Here is a 20,562-nt window from a genome sequence, read left to right as displayed (position 1 = left end):
GGACTCATGGTCCCCTTATTCTGCTGGAATTTTCTTCATTTACTTTGCCATTCCCTATTGTACATATTTAATCGATGGTCTGTTTACAGTCTGTCTCCCAAAACTAGAATCAAGTTTCAGGGAAGGACGGATTTTTACCAGTCTGTTTTCTGTGATATCTCCATCTTTGACAAGTGTGGGGTGTCACCTGTGACCTGATGTATCATCAACCTACGTGTGTAGACTTGTCTGAGGGTTTGTCCCTACCATCTCTACCCCCAGTATTCAAAAAAATAGGTAATACTTACTGGAAGGAACCTACTTTCATAATTTAACCAAAATTAAGATATTTTAGAGTGATGTATTATTTTCTGAAGAAACCTTATTTGAAAATATTATATAAAATATGAAAAAGATCCCTAGGAAGTAATTTACGGTGATATAGAAGTTTACTGCTGTCCCAAATAAAATCAAGGTTCTTATAGCCCCTGTAGCAGTTAGGAATTGTGTTAGGCTCCATGTAACAGCAACTGTGGACTGGGTTTTTAACACATTAGGAACTATTTTGTCCTGTAGCAAGACATTTTAAAGTTGATAGTCTAGGACAAATGCAGCCCCTCCATGACACCTTCAATACTTCAGCTCTTTTTATTTTCCTTCACCTCAGTCCTCAGGGTGTGTCTGTCACTCTCATGGTCACAGGAATGCATTTTCCACCATCCGTTACCATTGAAGCTGTGTTCCAGGCAGGAAGAGTAAGTAGGGTGAGGATCAAATATATATTCTAGTTAATTAAGTCTAACCCCTCTTAAGGAGCTTTTCTAGGATTCTACATAGCAACTCCTAATCACATCCCACTTGGGAGCATTGTGTGGCATAAATACCCATAGTATAGAGTCAAGAAGTGTAGCATTTTAGAAGAATGTATTTCCACCTCCATCTAAATCAGGTATTGCTGATAAGGAAGATAGAATGAATAATGAGAAAGCAACTAGTAGATAATCTATCACTGTCCCTATAAGAGAGTAGTGATACCACATTATCAACCAACAGTGTGTGCTAGAGTGAAAAAAATATTTTCTCCATAAGTCTCCTAATCTTCACATGGTATTATAAGGCAGCTAATGTATTTTTTCAGAAGTTATTTCATAAAGAACTATTCTAAATCAATTATAAAAATCCTAATAGAAAATTGATCAAGGGATATGAGACATATGCAAAATAGCTGATTAAAAAGCATATTCAACATTGCTTGTAATAAGGAAACACAAATTACAACAGTGAAATACCATTTCACATCTTCAGACTGGCAAGAATAGAAAGGTCAGATAATATCAAACATTTGCAAAGATGTAAGAAAATGACAGTTCCTTTATTGTTGGTGAGAATGTAAACTGGTACACCTTAAGAGCAATTTGTTGGTACCTATAAAGCAGAAGATGCTCCTACCCTTTATATAAGGATTCTGTGAGTGTCATATACCCTAGAAATGCCCTTACACAGCAGCCCAAAGAGAAGAGTTTACACATACAGATTTTATCATTATTTGTAATACCAATTGGCTGGTTTGGTGGGCATGGTATTAATACAGTAGGAATTGACTTTTAGGGAAAGAGAATAAAAAGATGAGTAGGAAGGCAAGGCGTAAACCTCCCATATACACTAGGAAATAACTACAGAAAATACAACTAACCCTGAAAATGACCTGAAGACTGCAGAATAGGCCATCTGGTGAAGAAGAGAACACCACATTGAGAAGGGTAAAGGGGCAGAACCATGATCACTTGGGACCCAAAGCCTTCCCCCATCCCAGCCCATAGGTGGGAGGAAGAGGAACGGAGTGGACAGGTGATAAACGCTCAGGAATCTGGCACACCTGACCCTGGAGATCTGCCCCAGGAATATGAGTTCACAATGCATTGGGCTTTGGTAATTATCAGGATTGGAAATCAGAGAGAACTGGAACGCTCTAGGGAGCAGAGACCCCTGTAGCTTGTGGAGGACAGGCATGCTCTGTTAGTCCTGCTGAGACCCAACACAGAGGCGGCACTGTGAATGATTTACCATCAGCAGGAGGTGTGCCAGAGGGTCAGGGAACAGAGGGCACTCTCTCCAGAGAAGAAAGGGCAGGTGGATGACATTTTGATACCCTCCCACAGACCAACTGGTCATCACTCATGGAATCTGGCTCCAAATGACCCATCGCCCTTGCTGGCAGCTCAGCCCTGCAGACAGCGCTCCCCCGTGCACCTGCTGTGCCTGGTGCAGGCAGAAGGTAGACAACACTTTTCCAGCTTCTCCAGTCCTCCCCCAGCCCAAATGGTCCAGCACTTGTGGGCAACAGCACTAAAACTCTCCAGCTCCCGCACTGGTGACTCAACCACATGGTGGCGGTAGCCTGCATACCCACTCCTCCAGGTATTCTTAGCCAAGCAGAAGGCTGCCATCGCTGAATGGCAGGCAGAGGTGGCCCCACCCAAATGAATCCCAGCAGAAATGCCTCACAGCACACAAACTGCACACAGAGGCAAGCTGTGGGGCTCAGCCACTGCCAGCAGACAGTCAGAAGGGCAGGCCTCACCCACAGATCACCACCAGCACCTGCAGCTCAGCCACAAAGAGAACCAAGCACTGATGAGCAGAGTCAAGCATCTGGGCACCACAGGATGCCCACTTCATAAAGCTATTACCTTCAAGACCAGGAGGAATAGCTGATCTATCTAATACAAAGGGAGAAACACAGAAACACAGAAACACAGATAAAATGAGGAGGCAGATGAATATGTTCCAGACAAAAGAACAAGATAAAATACCCGAAAAGTGGCTAAATGAAACAGAGATTAGTAATCTTCTTGATAAGAACTCAAAGTAACAATCATAAAGCTGCTCACCAAACTGGGGAAAAGAATTGATGACCTCAGATATTGCATAATAATAAAGAGGTCAGTCCAACAAGAGTATATAACAATTTATTAATATCTATGCAGTCAATACAGGAGCACCTAAGTATACAAAACAAATATTAATAGATCTAAAGGGAGAAATAGACAGCAACACATCATATTAGAGGACTTTAACACACTACCTTACATCAATGGATAGATCATCCAGACAGAAAATAAATAAGGAAAGAGAGGCACTGAATGACACATTAGACCAGATGGACTTAACAGATATACAGAACATCCAACCCAAAAGCAGCAAAATAGACATTTTTCTCAAGTGCCATGGAACATTCTCCAGAACAGATCACACATTAGGACACAAAAAGAGCCTCAATAAATTTAAAAGATTGTAATTTTATCAAGAATCTTTTCAGATCACACTGGTATGAAATTAGAAATTAATTACATGAAGAAAACCAAATCAACCCCAAACACATGGTTGCTAATCTAAATAATCTAAGGATCAATGAACTAATCAAAGAGGAAATGAAACAATACATGGAGACAAATGAAAATAGAAATGCAACAGTTTAAAATACGTGGGATGTAGCAAAACTGATTCTAAATGAGAAGAAGCACATTATCACATGAAGTAGAAGTCAAAAGAGAGCAGGGCTAGCTATACTTCGTCAGACGAAATGGGCTTTAAGCAAATAATGGTGACAAGAGACAAAAGGTCATTATATAATGACAAAGGGATAAATTCACCAAAAGGATATAATAGTAAACATATAGACACATAAATTAGAGCACCTAAATATATTAAGCAAATGCTAATGGATCTGCAAGGGAGAAACTGACCACAATATGATACAAGTAGGAGACTTCCATATATTCCTTTCAACAATAAATAGATCATACAGGCAGAAAATCAATAAGGAAACACTCACTTGAACTATACTTCACACCAAGTAGACCTAGCAGACATATACAGAACATTCAAGAGCAGCAGAGACACAGTCTTCTGAAGAACACAAGAAATGTTCTCAGGGATAGATCACGTGATGGTCACAAAGTGAGTATTAACAAATTTAAGATTGGAATCATACCAGTATCTTTTCTGAATATGATAGTATGAGACCAAAAATCAGTAAAAGGAGGAAATCTGGAAAATTAACAAATATGTGGAAATTAAACACACCAATGGGTCAAGAAGGAATCAAAAGGAAAATCTCAAAAAATATACCAAAACAAATGAAAATGGAAACATACCAAAACTTAAAAGATACAGCAGAAAAAATTCCAAGAGGGAAGTTTATAGCAATAAGTGCATATTAAGAAAAAATAACTCAAATAAGCAACCTAACTTTATACCTTAGGGAACTAGAAGAAAAATCAAACAAAGGCCAAAGTTACCTTAAGGAAGGAAATCACAAAGATCACAGCAGAAATAAATGAAATAGAGACTAGAAAAGCAATAGAAAAAATCAAGGAAACTAAGAGCTGGGTCTTTGAAAAGGTAAACAAAACTGACAATGTTTTAGTTGATTAAGAAAAAAAGAAGACTCAAATAAAATCAGAAATGAAAGAAGAGACATTACAACTGATACCATAGATATACAAAGGATCATAAGAGATTATTATGAACAACTATTTGCCAACAAATTGGATAACTTAGAAGAAAATTCATAAAGTCCTAGAAACATATAACCTACTAAGACTGAATCATGAAGAAAAGAAAATGTGAACCTATCATGAGATTGAATCAGTAAAGAAAAATCTCCCAACAGAGAAAATTCCAGGCCCACATGGCTTCCCTGGTGAACTCCACCAAACATTTAGAGAATTAACACCAATGCTTTTCGAACTGTTCCAAAAAACTGAGAAAGAGGGAACATTCTAATGATTTCAAATTATATGAAAATCTATAGTAATCAAAACAGTATTGGCATAAAAAAAGACACATAGAAAAATGAAACAGAATCTAGAGCAAGAAATAAATGCTTATATGTTTGGTCAACTCATATTTGATGAGAATGCCAGGAATACTCAATGGGGAAAGGATTTTGTCTTCAACTAACAAAGTTGAGAAAACTGGATAATCACATGCAAAAAGAAATTGGACCCCTATCTTACACCACTCACAAAAATTAACCAAAATAAAGGTAAGACCTAAAATTCCTAGATGTAAACATAGGGGAAAATATCCTTGATGTTGTTTTAACAATGATTTTTGGATATGACACTAAAAGTTCAAGTAACAAAAGTAAAAATAAATAAATGAGATGATACTAAACTAAAAAACTTCTGCACAGTAAAAGAAACAATCAACAAAATGAAAAGGCAACTTAATAAATAGTAGAAAATATCTGCAACTCATATATCTGATAAGGGGGTAATATTCAAAACACATAAGAAAGTCATATTATTATTTATTCAATAGTAAAAAAAATCTAATTAAAACTTGGACAGAGAAACTGAACAGAAAGTTTTCCAAAGAAGGTATACAAACGGCCAACAGGTAAATGAAAAGATGTTCAACATCACTAATCCTCAAGAAAGTACAAATCAAAACAACAATATGTCACCTCACATCTAAAAGAATGGCTTTTATCAAAGAAAAGAGATGACAAGCAAGGATGTTTTAAAAAAATGGGAATACTTGTGCACTGTTGGTAGTGATGTGAATTAGTGCAGCCAGCATGGAAAACAGATGGTTACTTAAAAAATTAAAAATAGAACTACCATATGATTTACCAATCTCACTTCTGCATATATATATATCCAAAAAACATGAAATCAAGATCTCAGAGAGATATTTGCACCTCCACCCTCTTGCAGTATTCTTCACAATAGCCAATATGGAAGCAACCTAAATGTTCATTTCCTGATGAATGGATAAAGAAGATGCAGTACATACATAAAATTAACTATTGTTCAGCCATGGGAAAGAAGGAAATCCTGACATTAGTGATGGATGGACTTTGAGGGCATTATGCTAAGTGAAATAAGTCAGATAGATAAAAAGAAATACTATATGATATCATTTCTGTGTGAAATCTTCGAAAGCTGAACTCATGGAAACAGAGAGTAGAATGGTGGTTGCCAGAGGCTGGTAGACGGGGAAAATAGGGAGATGCTGGTCAAACTTCCAATTATAAGATGAAAAAATGTTTCTACATATATATATATATATATATATATATATATATACATATACATGTATTAGATATGTACATAATGGAAGTATATGTAGATAATAAATATACATACACTAATCTACATATACATCTAATGATCTAAAATACATCATGATGACTGCAGTTACCAACACTGAATTAGATACCTGAAAATTGCTAAGAGGACAAATCTTAAATGTCATCACCACACACAAAAAAATGGTAACTATGAGGTAATATAAGAGTAAACTACTACAGTGCAAATCATTTTGCAATGTATAAGTGTATCAGATCATCACATACATTTTAAACTAACACAATGTTATGTATCAATTATATCTCAATAGGCCTGGAATTTAAAAAACTGGCTTTTAATCAGGGAGGTAAACACTGTTCCAAATATCCTGGCCCTAAAATATAAAATCAGTATCAATAAGCAAATGTGCAAAAGGGTGTATCATTATGCAATAAACATATCTCCTGTGTATTCAGGTTTTTGTTGGTAACAAGTCATATTATTTTGAAAACTATAAAGAAAATATCTTTTCTCTAAAAGTATTTATATTTTCTTTGATGCAGCAATCACTGTGTCATTGAACTCATCTTTAAGAACAGTAATTACAATCTTTCAGAAAAAATAAGAATAAATTTAGGAGCACTATGTGGCAAACTTTTGGTGTGACCACAAAGGGTTCATAAGCATTTCTTACTCCCTTTCTAAGAGTCTCACTTTCAGGTTCTATCATTCCTAAGACATGGCATAAAAAAGCTTGATACTTCTTAATAAATCTGTCACCAAGCAAATTGTTAAGTTTTCCTTAAGTTTAAGGCTATCTTTCTCCTATTTCTTTATTTTTGGCTTCTGTGTAATTTCTCACGATTTTAGAAATTGTATATACTTCAACCATAATATGAGCAATAGTATTTTATAAAAATAAATAATCAAGATAGGGTTTTCCTGAGGAACTGAAATACTGAATACCATAAAAAGTGTTCACATATAATTTCTTCTGGCATATTTGATACAGTAAGAAATATAAAAATATTTCTAGAAGATAAATGGAAACATATTTTGTCAAATTGTGGGCACAAATAATGTTTTATATTTTAATTGAGAAGTTATATTTCCTAAATCGTTAATTTATTTTGTGAGTTCTTGCCAACATTTAGTGTACTTACTTTCTGAGGGGATGTTTTGCTCTCTCTTTCATGCTCCGCAGGCCTCCGTTACAACCAATGTTTGCCAGTGGATCATTAGAGTTGTTTATCAAAGCATTTCTTTGCTCTTAGTATTTGTGCAGAATGTCCTTTAATGTAAAGTGAATAGAATATATATTATCCAGGTTACAGATCATCATTCAGTGGCTACATAATATAGACATGAATTATTTTAAAGATTTATACATGTATTAATATGCATACAATATATGAAATCTAAACATATTTTTATTCTCATGTAAATGTCATCCTACTGTCAATTTTAAATCATATATTTCTAAATATTACATAAGGATTCAGAGATTAGTTCAAAATTATTTCTTCCCTCATTCTGCTCTTCCCTCTCAAATAAAGTAAGGTTAGTAGTCATCACCTGTGTTAAGGGACCATAGCAAGATAAATGAATAGGACCATATTTGGAGACAACCAAATTAAAATGTGGCACGTTGATTAGAATTCCTTAAGACCTAGTCATAATGCAAATATATGATTACCTTTTCCTAACTGGCTAACAAAATTTATTAGTCCCTCAAATACTTGGAAAGAAAGGTTTTCACCCAATAATTAAACTTCAAGAATAAGACATAATAAATCTGCTCAAAAGGGCAGGATGATTCTCAGGCCAAGTATACATGACCTCTAATAATCTAATTGACAGGTTTAGTATAGCACAAGGAAGAATGTGTTTAATCTAGAAGTGAGGAGAAAAATAGAAGTTGTGCCCAATGGTGATAGGTAGCCTCCACCATGGGCCCAATAATTCTTGCCTCCTAGTGTTAAAATCCTTATATGGTCCCTCCCATATTGTAACAGCATTGGTTGGAACGACCAATGGAATAATAGAAAAATGGCAGAAATGATGGTATGTCATCTCCAAGATTAGTTTATAAAAGACAGGGAATCTTGGCAGCTCCCTCTGAACTCCCTGCATCTGGGGCAGTCTGGTCATCAGCAGCTCTATGGGACTGTCCCCGTGGTGAGCAACTGAAGCCTTCTTTTAGAGATTTTTAAGTGAGCTTAGAAGTAGATCTTCCAGTCCCTTTCAAATCCTTGTAGACTGCAACAGGCTGAGAGCTTTTGACTCATGAAACTCTAAGGCAGAACCACCCAGCAATGCCAATCTCAGATTCATAACCCTCAGAAACTGTGTGAGATAATAAATGTGCACTGTTTCAAGCTGCTATGTTTTGTGGGTAATTGTTATGCAGCTGTTGATAACTAATACAACATCTAAGCACAGTAGCAGAGAGAGAGAGAGAGAGAGAGAGAGAGAGACCAGTGGGTACTAAATTAAATGCATATGAATGCAAAGACTATCCACTAATATCCTCTAAGACATATTTGACTTGAATGACTCCATGTATCCTACATGTATCACATAATTTAGGCAGTCACCAAGCAATCCATCAATAAAATTCCTCTTTCCCTGTTTTTAATATTCACCAAGCAACCCTCTGACTGATTTGACTTTCCAAAGAGTTCTGACTACAAAGAGAAACTGCACTGATAATGCTGGTATGAGTATTAAAATCCCTGGAAAGCTACTCTCCCTTCTAAATTAAATTGGCAATCTGATTTTAGAATTTGTAAGGAGACCAGTTAATATAATCTGCCATTGAGAGTGTCTGCTTTTGATGTGCTGTGAAGCCTGGGGTTCTGAGCCTTACGGAACTGAGACCCAGACCATCAATGCACAAAATTTGTTATATTCACAAAGTGAGATCTTCTTGGGGGGACAGACTATAATCCTTTCACAGATGACAGTCCCCTTGAAACTAACATTTCTTTTTGAGAGTAACTCATGACTTAACAGTGACATGATGAAAGAAATTCTCCATCTGAAATCAATCAAGAATTCACATAATAATCACACTTCAGACTATGGAAGCTCCATGAGGAGAGGGGTTTTGTCTTGTTTACTTGCTGGTATATCCTGTGCCTGGCACAGTAAATATTCAGTTAATATTCACAGAATGAACACCAGTACTATGCAGACATTCTTCTGTTTCACTATTCATCTCCCTCTCTCATTCCTCACAGAAGCCATTGTGTATCTTCCCTAATTTCTTCAAATTTCTAATAGTGAAACATCTTCTATTAGTAAATGACTTGTCTCCTAATTCACCATTAAAATGTGAATTTTCAAAGGGAAGATCTCTTAACTTCCTGCCACAAAATCTTTATCGATTTGTATCAATACTAAGGCATACTAACTGTCCTATAGACTACTCTGTGTTCACACATACACATGTACCTACTTTGATTAAACTGATGAATTCTTGATTTGTTCCTAAATGTAGTGGGAAATCTACTATATCACAATTTAGCACAATACAGATTCAGGCTTTGTAAATGTAAATACAATCATATTAAATTTCTAGCCCTTCTCTACTGAAAATTTTTATCAAAAACAGATGCATCACAAATTATTTAACATTGTTTCTGGGTTTTAGAAAAACATACTCTGGCTAATAAAGTTCTAGGTCAAAGAGTATATATCTTTTAAGATATGAAAGATATGATCCTATTACTCTCAGGAAAGTACCACCACCTTACAATATTAGCACTGTGTTATGGGAGTATCTAAGGAACAACTATTAAGATATAAAATTTTGACTAATCTATCAGAGGAAAATTGTGCATAAACCTTTCATTTTGTAGAATTTTCAATTAAATGTAAGATGGCATTTCTTTTTTGGTGTGTGTATAGGATCCATTTGTATATTCTTCTAGTAACATGGTTTCTTTTAAGATTTTAAAAAATATTTTTTCTGTTCATCTCAATATTGACTTGTACGAACTTACTTCATTTATTTATTTATTTATTTATTTATTTTTTGAGAGGGCATCGCTCATATTTATTGATCAAATGGTTGTTAACAACAATAAAATTCTGTATAGAGGACTCAATGCACAATCATTAATCAACCCCAAGCCTAATTCTCAACAGTCTCCAATCTTCTGAAGCATAACGAACAAGTTCTTACATGGTGAACAAATTCTTACATAGTGAATAAGTTCTTACATGGTGAGCAGTGCAAGGGCAGTCATCACAGAAACCTTCGGTTTTGATCACACATTATGAACCATAAACAATCAGGTCAAATATGAATATTCGTTTGATTTTTATACTTGATTTATATGTGAATCCCACATTTCTCCCTTATTATTATTATTATTTTTAATAAAATGCTGAAGTGGTAGGTAGATGCAAGATAAAAGTAGAAAACATAGTTTAGTGCTGTTAGAGGGCAAATGTAGATCATCAGGTCTGTGCCTGTAGACTATGTGTTAATCCAAGTTAGACAAGAGCAACAAAACATCCACGGATGCAGAAGATTTCTCTCAAAACAGGGGGGGTGAGGTTCTAAGCCTCACCTCTGTTGATCCCCAATTTCTCACCTGATGGCCCCCCTACGACTGTGCCTGTCTTAGGTTGTTCCTCCCTTGAGGAATCTTACCCGTCTCTGGCTAACCAGTCATCTTCTGGGGCCATACAGGGAAATGCAAAGTTGGTAAGTGAGAGAGAAGCAATATTCTTTGAAAAGGTTAGCTTTTTACTTCTTCGCATATTTATGCCTGTGGCTTCTATGCCCAGCATTTGTCTTGAGGTATCTTTACCACTTGGAAGAATTATGATACCCGGTAATTTCGATATGAGGCACGAATTCTACTTAAGGGTTGTAATTAGGAAGGAAGAAGAAAAGCTATAGAAGTAGCAGACGGAAGAAAACATGGGAAGATTGATTATTTCTTTGACATATCTTCTTGTAGAGTAACATAAGCATGTATAGGTTTTAAATTACTAATTAAATTGCGCACACACATTAACATAATAGGAATACAGCTACATAACCAAAGCAGACCTACAATTACCAGCCATCTCCAGTGAAACCAAGAAAACCAGTTAGGCACCCCAGGCATTTGTGAAAACTTATCAATGATATGATGGATATTGTCTAACTGAATTTGAATAGTTTGAGAAAAATTAGACAAATTAAAACAACACATTCCTGGGAACTGTTCACATCCCATATGTTCTTTTAACAGTAAATAGCCTGTAGTCACAAGATTTTGGAGCACTGCAACTTGCACATCTCCTGATTCTTGGTTGAGTTCTGACAGTATAGATCCAGTCAAATTTGTTGTTTTACTGTATGCACAGGCCAGCTTAGATATCTCCTTCTTCATTCCAATGGCAAGTCCAGGAACCGGTGGGATGAATGCAGCTACAACTCCAACAGCGCCACGATCTTTGTTGAAAATTTATGATGATCATCTTCTGGAATGACTCTTCCAGAGAATGTTGATGTTGGAAGTTCTTCTTCATATCATAACTCAATTCGTTTTCTGGGTAGCCAAATTAGGCTTTAATCCTCTGTATAAACACAAACAGACCCGTTGCCCACACGTTAATATGCCCTTCATACCATTGTGAAGAACTTATTGGAGATCACCACACAGGAACTGCTTTTTTTTTTTTAAGAGAAAGGAATATTATCAGAAAAATGTATTTCCAAACCTGATCATCTGACACCCTTTAAATGATCAAAATTAAGGATATTTAAAGCATGCATTAATCGTTGATTTACACTTAGTTTTATCCTATCAGGGAGTAATCCCCCTTTTCTTTTCTTTTTATTATCATTAATCTACAATTACATGAAGAATATCATATTTACTAGGCTCTCCCCTATACCAGGCCCCCCCCCCCACAAACCCCTTTACAGTCACTGTCCATCAGCATAGCAAAATGTTGTAGAACCACAACTTGTCTTCTCTGTGTTGTACAGCCCTCCCCTTTCTCCCCCCCATTATGCATGCTAATACCCCCTTTTTTCTTCCCCCCCTTATCCCTCCCTACCCACCCATCCTCCCCAGTCCCTTTCCCTTTGGTACCTGATAGTCAATTCTTGGGTTCTGTGATTCTGCTGCTGTTTTGTTCCTTCAGTTTTTCCTTTGTTCTTATACTCCACAGATGAGTGAAATCATCTGGTATTTCTCTTTCTCCGCTTGGCTTATTTCACTGAGCATAATACCCTCGAGTTCCATCCATGTTGTTGCAAATGGTAGGATTTGTTTTCTTCTTATGGCTGAATAATATTCCATTGTGTATATGTACCACATCTTCTTTATCCATTCATCTACTGATGGACACTTAGGTTGCTTCCAATTCTTGGCTATTGTAAATAGTGCTGCGATAAACATAGGGGTGCATCTGTCTTTTTCAAACTGGAGTGCTGCATTCTTAGGGTAAATTCCTGGAAGTGGAATACCTGGGTCAAATGGTAAGTCTATTTTGAGCATTTTGAGGAACCTCCATACTGCTTTCCACAATGGTTGAACTAATTTACATTCCCACCAGCAGTGTAGGAGGGTTCCCCTTTCTCCACAACCTCGCCAATATTTCTTGTTGTTTGTGTTTTGGATGGTAGCCTTCCTTACTGGTGTGAGGTGATACGTCATTGTGGTTTTAATTTGCATTTCTCTGGTAATTAGCGATGTGGAGCATCTTTACATGTGTCTATTGGCCATCTGTATTTATTTTTTGGAGAACTGTTCAGTTCCTCTGCCCATTTTTTAATTGGATTATTTGCTTTTTGTTTGTTGAGGTGGATGAGCCCTTTATATATTTTGGACGTCAAGTCTTTATCAGATCTGTCATTTACAAATATATTCTCCCATACCGTAGGGTACCTTTTTGTTCTACTGATGGTTTCTTTTGCTGTACAGAAGATTTTCAGCTTAATATAGGCCCACTTGTTCATTTTTGCTGTTGTTTTCCTTGCCCGGGGAGATATGTTCAAGAAGAGGTCACTCATGTTTATGTCTAAGAGGTTTTTGCCTATGTTTTTTTCTAAAAGTTTTATGGTTTCATGACTAACATTCAGGTCTTTGATCCATTTTGAGTTTACTTTTGTATATGGGGTTAGACAATGGTCCAGTTTCATTCTCCTACATGTAGCTGTCCAGTTCTGCCAGCACCATCTGTCGAAGAGACTGTCATTTTGCCATTGTATGTCCATGGCTCCTTTATCAAATATTAATTGACCATATATGTTTGGGTTAATGTCTGGAGTCTCTAATCTCTTCCACTGGTCTGTGGCTCTGTTCTTGTGCCACTACCAAATTGTCTTGATTACTATGGCCTTGTAGTAGGGCTTGAAGTTGGGGAGTGAGATCCCCCCTACTTTATTATTCTTTCTCAAAATTGCTTTGGCTATTTGGGGTCTTTGGTGTTTCCATATGAATTTTTCAACTATTTGTTCCAGTTCGTTGAAGAATGTTGCTGGTAATTTGATAGGGATTGCATCAAATCTGTATATTGCTTTGGGCAGGATGGCCATTTTGACTATATTAATTCTTCCTAGCCACGAGCATGGGATGAGTTTCCATTTGTTAGTGTGCCCGTTAATTTCTCTTAAGAGTGACTTGTAGTTTTCAAGTATAGGTCTTTCACTTCTTTGGTTAGGTTTATTCCTAGATATTTTATTCTTTTTGATGCAATTGTGAATGGAGTTGTTTTCCTGATTTCCCTTTCTATTGGTTCATTGTTAGTGTATAGGAAAGCCACAGATTTCCGTGTGTTAATTTTGTATCCTGCAACTTTGCTGTATTCTGATATCAGTTCTAGTAGTTTTGGAATGGAGTCTTTAGGGTTTTTTATGTACAATATCATGTCATCTGCAAATAGTGACAGTTTAACTTCTTCTTTACCAATCTGGATTCCTTGTATTTCTTTGTTTTGTCTAATTGCCATGGCTAGGACCTCCAGTAATATGTTAAATAACAGTGGGGAGAGTGGGCATCCCTGTCTTGCTCCTGATCTCAGAGGAAAAGCTTTCAGCTTCTCGCTGTTCAGTATAATGTTGCCTGTGGGTTTATCATATATGGCCTTTATTAAGTTGAGGTACTTGCCCTCTATACCCATTTTACTGAGAGTTTTTATCATGAATGGATGTTGAATATTGTCAAATAATTTTTCAGCATCTATGGAGATGATCATGTGGTTCTCGTCTTTCTTTTTGTTGATGTGGTAGATGATGTTGAAGGATTTTTGAATGTTGTACCATCCTTGCATCCCTGGGATGAATCCCACTTGGTCATGGTGTATGATCCTTTTGATATATTTTTGAATTCGGTTTGCTAATATTTTATTGAGTATTTTTGCATCTACATTCATCAGGGATATTGGTCTGTAATTTTCTTTTTTGGTGGGGTCTTTGAATGATTTTGGTATAAGGGTAATGTTGGCTTCATAGAATGAGTTTGGGAGTATTCCCTCCTCTTCTATTTTTTGGAAAACTTTAAGGAGAATGGTAATTATGTCTTCCCTGTATGTCTGATAAAATTCCGAGGTAAATCTATCTGGCCCGGGGGTTTTGTTCTTTGGAAGTTTTTTGATTACCGCTTCAATTTCATTGCTGGTAATTGGTCTGTTTAGATTTTCTGTTTCTTTCTGGGTCAATCTTGGAAGGTTGTATTTTTCTAGGAAGTTGTCCATTTCTCCTAGGTTTCCCTGCTTGTTAGCATATAGGTTTTCATAGTATTCTCTAATAATTCTTTGTATTTCTGTGGGGTCCGTCGTGATTTTTCCTTTCTGGTTTCTGATACTGTTGATTTGTGTTGACTCTCTTTTCCTCTTGATAAGTCTGGCTAGAGGCTTATCTATTTTGTTTATTTTTTCAAAGAACCAGCACTTGGTTTCATTCATTTTTGCTAATGTTTTATTCTTCTCAATTTTATTTATTTCTTCTCTGATCTTTATTATGTCCCTCCTTCTGCTGACCTTAGGCCTCCTCTGTTCTTCTTTTTCCAATTTCGATAATTGTGATATTAGACCATTCATTTGGGTTTGTTCTTCCTTTTATAAATATGCTTGGATTGCTATATACTTTCCTCTTAAGATTGCTTTTGCTGTGTCCCACAGAAGTTGGGGCTTAGTGTTGTTGTTGTCATTTGTTTCCATATATTGCTGGATCTCCATTTTGATTTCATCATTGATCCATTGATTATTTAGGGGCGTATTGTTAAGCCTCCATATGTTTGTGAGCCTCTTTGCTTTCTTTGTAGAGTTTATTTCTAGTTTTATGCCTTTGTGGTCTGAAAAGTTGGTTGGTAGGATTTCAATCTTTTGGAATTTTCTGACGCTCTTTTTGTGGGCTAGTATGTGGTCTATTCTGGAGAATGTTCTATGTGCACTTGAAAAGAATGTGTATCTTGTTGCTTTTGGATATAGAGTTCTATAGATGTCTGTTAGGTCCATCTGCTCTACTGTGTTGTTCAGTGCTTCCGTGTCCTTACTTATTTTCTGCCCAGTGGATCTATCCTTTGGGGTGAGTGTTGTGTTGAAGTCTCCTAGAATAAATGCATTGCTGTCTATTTCCCCCTTTGGTTCTGTTAGTATTTGTTTCACATATGCTGGTGCTCCTTTGTTTGGTGCATATATATTTAGACTGGTTATATTCTCTTGTTGGACTGAGCCCTTTATCATTATGTAGTGTCCTTCTTTATCTCTTGTTACTTTCTTTGTTTTGAAGTCTATTTTGTCTGATATTAGTACTGCAACCGCTGGTTTCTTCTCGCTGTTTGCCTGAAATATGTTTTTCCATCCCTTGACTTTTAGTCTGTACATGTCTTTGGGTTTGAGGTGAGTTTCTTGTAAGCAGCATATAGATGGGTCTTGCTTTTTTATCCATTCTTTTACTCTGTGTCTTTTGATTGGTGCATTCAGCCCATTAACATTTAGGGTGACTATTGAAAGATATGTACTTATTGCCATTGCAGGCTTTAAATTCGTGGTTACCAAAGGTTCAAGGTTAGCCTCTTTATATCTTACTGCCTAACTTAGCTCACTTATTGAGCTGTTGTATACACTGTCTGGAGATTCTTTTCTTCTCTCCCTTCTTATTCCTTCTCCTCCATTCTTCGTATGTTGGGTGTTTTGTTCTGTGCTCTTTCTAGGAGTGCTCCCATCCAGAACAGTCCCTTTTAGATATCCTGTAGATGTGGTTTGTGGAAAGCAAATTCCCTCAGCTTTTGTTTGTCTGGGAATTGTTTAATCCCATCATCATATTTAAATGATAGTCGTGCTGGATACAGTATCCTTGGTTCAAGGCCCTTCTGTTTCATTGCATTAAATATATCATGCCATTCTCTTCTGGCCTGTAGGGTTTCTGTTGAGAAGTCTGATGTTAGCCTGATGGGTTTTCCTGTATAGGTGACCTTTTTGTCTCTAGCTGCCTTTAAAACTCTTTCCTTGTCTTTGATCTTTGCCATTTTAATTATTATGTGTCTTGGTGTTGTCCTCCTTGGGTCCTTTCTGTTGGGAGTTCTGTGTATTTCTGTGGTCTGTTCAATTATTTCCTCCCCCAGTTTGGGGAAGTTTTCAGCAATTATTTCTTCAAAGATACTTTCCATCCCTTTTCCTCTCTCTTCTTCTTCTGGGACCCCTATAATACGGATATTGTTCCTTTTAGATTAGTCACACAGTTCTCTTAATATTGTTTTGTTCCTGTAGATCCTTTTATCTCTCTCTATGTCAGCTTCTATGTGTTCCTGTTCTCTGGTTTCATTTCCATCAATGGCCTCTTGCATCCTATCTATTCTGCTTATAAACCCTTCCAGAGTTTGTTTCACTTCTGTAATCTCCTTCCTGGCATCTGTGATCTCCCTCCGGACTTCATCCCATTTCTCTTGCGTATTTCTCTGCATCTCTGTCCGCATGTTTATGATTTTTATTTCGAATTCTTTGTCAGGAAGACTGGTTAGGTGTGTCTCCTTCTCTGGTGTTGTCTCTGTGATCTTGGTTTGCCTGTAGTTTTGCCTTTTCATGGTGATAGGAATAGTTTGCAGAGCTGGGATGAGTGACGGCTGGAAGAACTTCCCTTCTTGTTGGTTTGTGGCCCTCGTCTCCTGGGAGAACAGCGACCTCTAGTGGCTTGTGCTGGGCAGCTGCATGCAGACAGGGCTTCTGCTTCCTGCCCGGCTGCTATGGAGTTTATCTCTGCTGTTGCTGTGGGCGTGGCCTGGCTCGGGCTGCTGCTCCGAAGTGGTAGGGTCGCGTTCGAGGGGGAGTGGCTGGGAGGCTATTTATCTCCATAAGGGGCCTCCGTGCTCCCTGCAGCCCAGGGGATTAGGGTGCCCAGAGATCCCCGGATTCCCTACCTCTGGATTAAGTGTCCCGCCCTGCCCCTTTAAGACTTCCAAAAAGCACCCGCCAAAACAAAACAACTACCACAAAAAAAAAAAAATTAAAAAAATTAAAAAAATAAATAAGTAAATAAAAAGTGGCTGCTCGTTTTTCTTTGTTCTCCGGTGCCAGCCTCAGGCATCTGCTCACCAGTCTTGCTGCCCTGTTTCCCTAGTATTGGAGTCCCTATCCCTTTAAGACTTCCAAAAAGCGCTCGCCAAAACAAAACAGAAAAAAAAATGGCCGCTCGCTTTTCTTATGTCCTCTGGCGCCAGGCCTCCGGTACCCTCTCCCCATTCTTGCTGCCCTATTTCCCTAGTATCCAGGGCCCCGTGCATGCACTGTGTCTGCGCTCTAGTCCGGATGGCTGGGGCTGGGTGTTTGGCAGTCCTGTGCTCCGTCTCCCTCCCACTCTGCCTATTCTTCTCCCGCCAGGAGCTGGTGGGAGGGGCACTCAGGTGTCACTGGGCCGGGGCTTGTATCTTACCCCCTTTACGAGGCACTGGGTTCTCGCAGGTGTGGATGTGGTCTGGATGTTTTCCTGTGTCCTCTGGTCTCTATTCTAGGAAGAGTTGTCTTTGTTATATTTTCATAGATATATGTGGTTTTGGGAGGAGATTTCCACTGCTCTACTTAAGCCCCTATCTTGGCTCCACCCTTTGTTTAACTTTTGTGTTTCTTCCTTGGTCAGTCTTGGAAGGTTGTATTTTTCTAGGAAGTTGTACATTTCTTCTAGGTTTTCCAGCTTGTTGGCATATAAGTTTTCATAGTAGTCTTTAATAATTCTTTGTATTTCTGTGGAGTCTGTCATGATTTTTCTGTACTCATTTCTGATTCTGTTGATTTCTGTTGATTCTCTTTTTCTCTTTATAAGTTTGGCTAGAGGCTTATCTATTTTGTTTATTTTCTCAAAGAACCACCTCTTGGTTTCACTGATTTTTGCTATTTTTTGATTCTTCACAATTTTGTTTATTTCTTCTCTGATCTTTATTATGTCCCTCGTTCTGCTGACTTTAGGCCTCATTTGTTCTTCTTTTTCCAGTTTCGATAATTGTGATGTTAGACTATTCATTTGGGATTGTTCTTCCTTCTTCAAGTGTGCCTGTATCGCTATATACTTACCTCTTAAGACTGCTTTCGCTGTGTCCCACAGAAGTTGGGGGTTTGTGTTGTTGTTGTCATTTGTTTCTATATATTCCTTGATCTCTATTTTAATTTGTTCATTGATCCATTGATTATTTAGGAGCATGCTGTTAAGCCTCCATGTGTTTGTGAGCCTTTTTGTTTTCTTTGTAGAATTTATTTCTACTTTTATACCTTTGTGATCTGAAAAATTGGTTGGTAGAATTTCAATATTTTGGATTTTACTGAGGCTCTTTTTGTGGGCTAGTATGTGGTGTATTCTGGAGAATTTTCCATCTGCACTTGAGAAAAATGTATATCCTGTTGCTTTTGGATGTAGAGTTCTATAGATGTCTACTAGGTCCATCTGTTCTACTGTGTTGTTCAGTGCTTCCGTGTCCTTACTTATTTTCTGCCCAGTGGATCTATCCTTTGGGGTGAGTGGTGTGTTGAAGTCTCCTAAAATGAATGCATTGCAGTCTACTTCCCCTTTTAGTTCTGTTAGTATATGTTTCACATATGCTGGTGCTCCTTTGTTTGGTGCATATATATTTAGACTGGTTATATTCTCTTGTTGGACTGAGCCCTTTATCATTATGTAGTGTCCTTCTTTATCTCTTGTTACTTTCTTTGTTTAGAAGTCTATTTTGTCTGATATTAGTACTGCAACCGCTGGTTTCTTCTCGCTGTTTGCCTGAAATATGTTTTTCCATCCCTTGACTTTTAGTCTGTACATGTCTTTGGGTTTGAGGTGAGTTTCTTGTAAGCAGCATATAGATGGGTCTTGCTTTTTTATCCATTCTTTTACTCTGTGTCTTTTGATTGGTGCATTCAGCCCATTAACATTTAGGGTGACTATTGAAAGATATGTACTTATTGCCATTGCAGGCTTTAAATTCATGGTTACCAAAGGTTCAAGGTTAGCCTCTTTATATCTTACTGCCTAACTTAGCTTGCTTATTGAGCTGTTGTATACACTGTCTGGAGATTCTTTTCTTCTCTCCCTTCTTGTTCCTCCTCCTCGATTCTTCATATGTTGGGTGTTTTGTGCTGTGCTCTTTCTAGGAGTGCTCCCATCTAGAGCAGTCCCTGTAAGATGTTCTGTAGAGGTGGTTTGTGGAAAGCAAATTCCCTCAGCTTTTGTTTGTCTGGGAATTGTTTAATCCCACCGTCATATTTGAATGATAGTCGTGCTGGATACAGTATCCTTGGTTCAAGGCCCTTCTGTTTCATTGCATTAAATATATCATGCCATTCTCTTCTGGCCTGTAGGGTTTCTGTTGAGAAGTCTGATGTTAGCCTGATGGGTTTTCCTGTATAGGTGGCCTTTTTGTCTCTAGCTGCCTATAAAACTCTTTCCTTGTCCTTGAGCTTTGCCATTTTAATTATTATGTGTCTTGGTGTTGTCCTCCTTGGGTCCTTTCTGTTGGGAGTTCTGTGTATTTCTGTGGTCTGTTCAATTATTTCCTCCCCCAGTTTTGGGGAAGTTTTCAGCAATTATTTCTTCAAAGACACTTTCTATCCCTTTTTCTCTCTCTTCTTCTTCTGGTATCCCTAGAATATGGATATTGTTCCTTTTGGATTAGTCACACAGTTCTCTTAATATTGTTCCATTCCTGGAGATCCTTTTGTCTCTTTCTATGTCAGCTTCTGTGTGTTTCTGTTCTCTGGTTTCTATTCCATCAGTGGCCTCTTGCATCTTATCCATTCTGCTTATAAATCCTTCCCGAGTTTGTTTCACTTCTGTAATCTCCTTCCTGGCATCTGTGATCTCCCTCTGACTTCATCCCTTAGCTTTTGCATATTTCTCTGCATCTCCATCAGCATGTTTACGATTTTTATTTTGAATTCTTTTTCAGGAAGACTGGTTAGGTCGGTCCCCTTCTCTGGTTTTGTCTCTGTGATATTGATTTGCCTGTAATTTTGCCCTTTCATGGTGATAGAAATAGTTTGCAGAGCTGGGATGAGTGACGTCTGGAAGAACTTC

Source organism: Manis pentadactyla, chromosome 1 (genome assembly GCF_030020395.1).
Source record: "Manis pentadactyla isolate mManPen7 chromosome 1, mManPen7.hap1, whole genome shotgun sequence".
Classification (NCBI taxonomy): domain Eukaryota; kingdom Metazoa; phylum Chordata; class Mammalia; order Pholidota; family Manidae; genus Manis; species Manis pentadactyla.
This window is presented reverse-complemented; position numbering follows the sequence as displayed.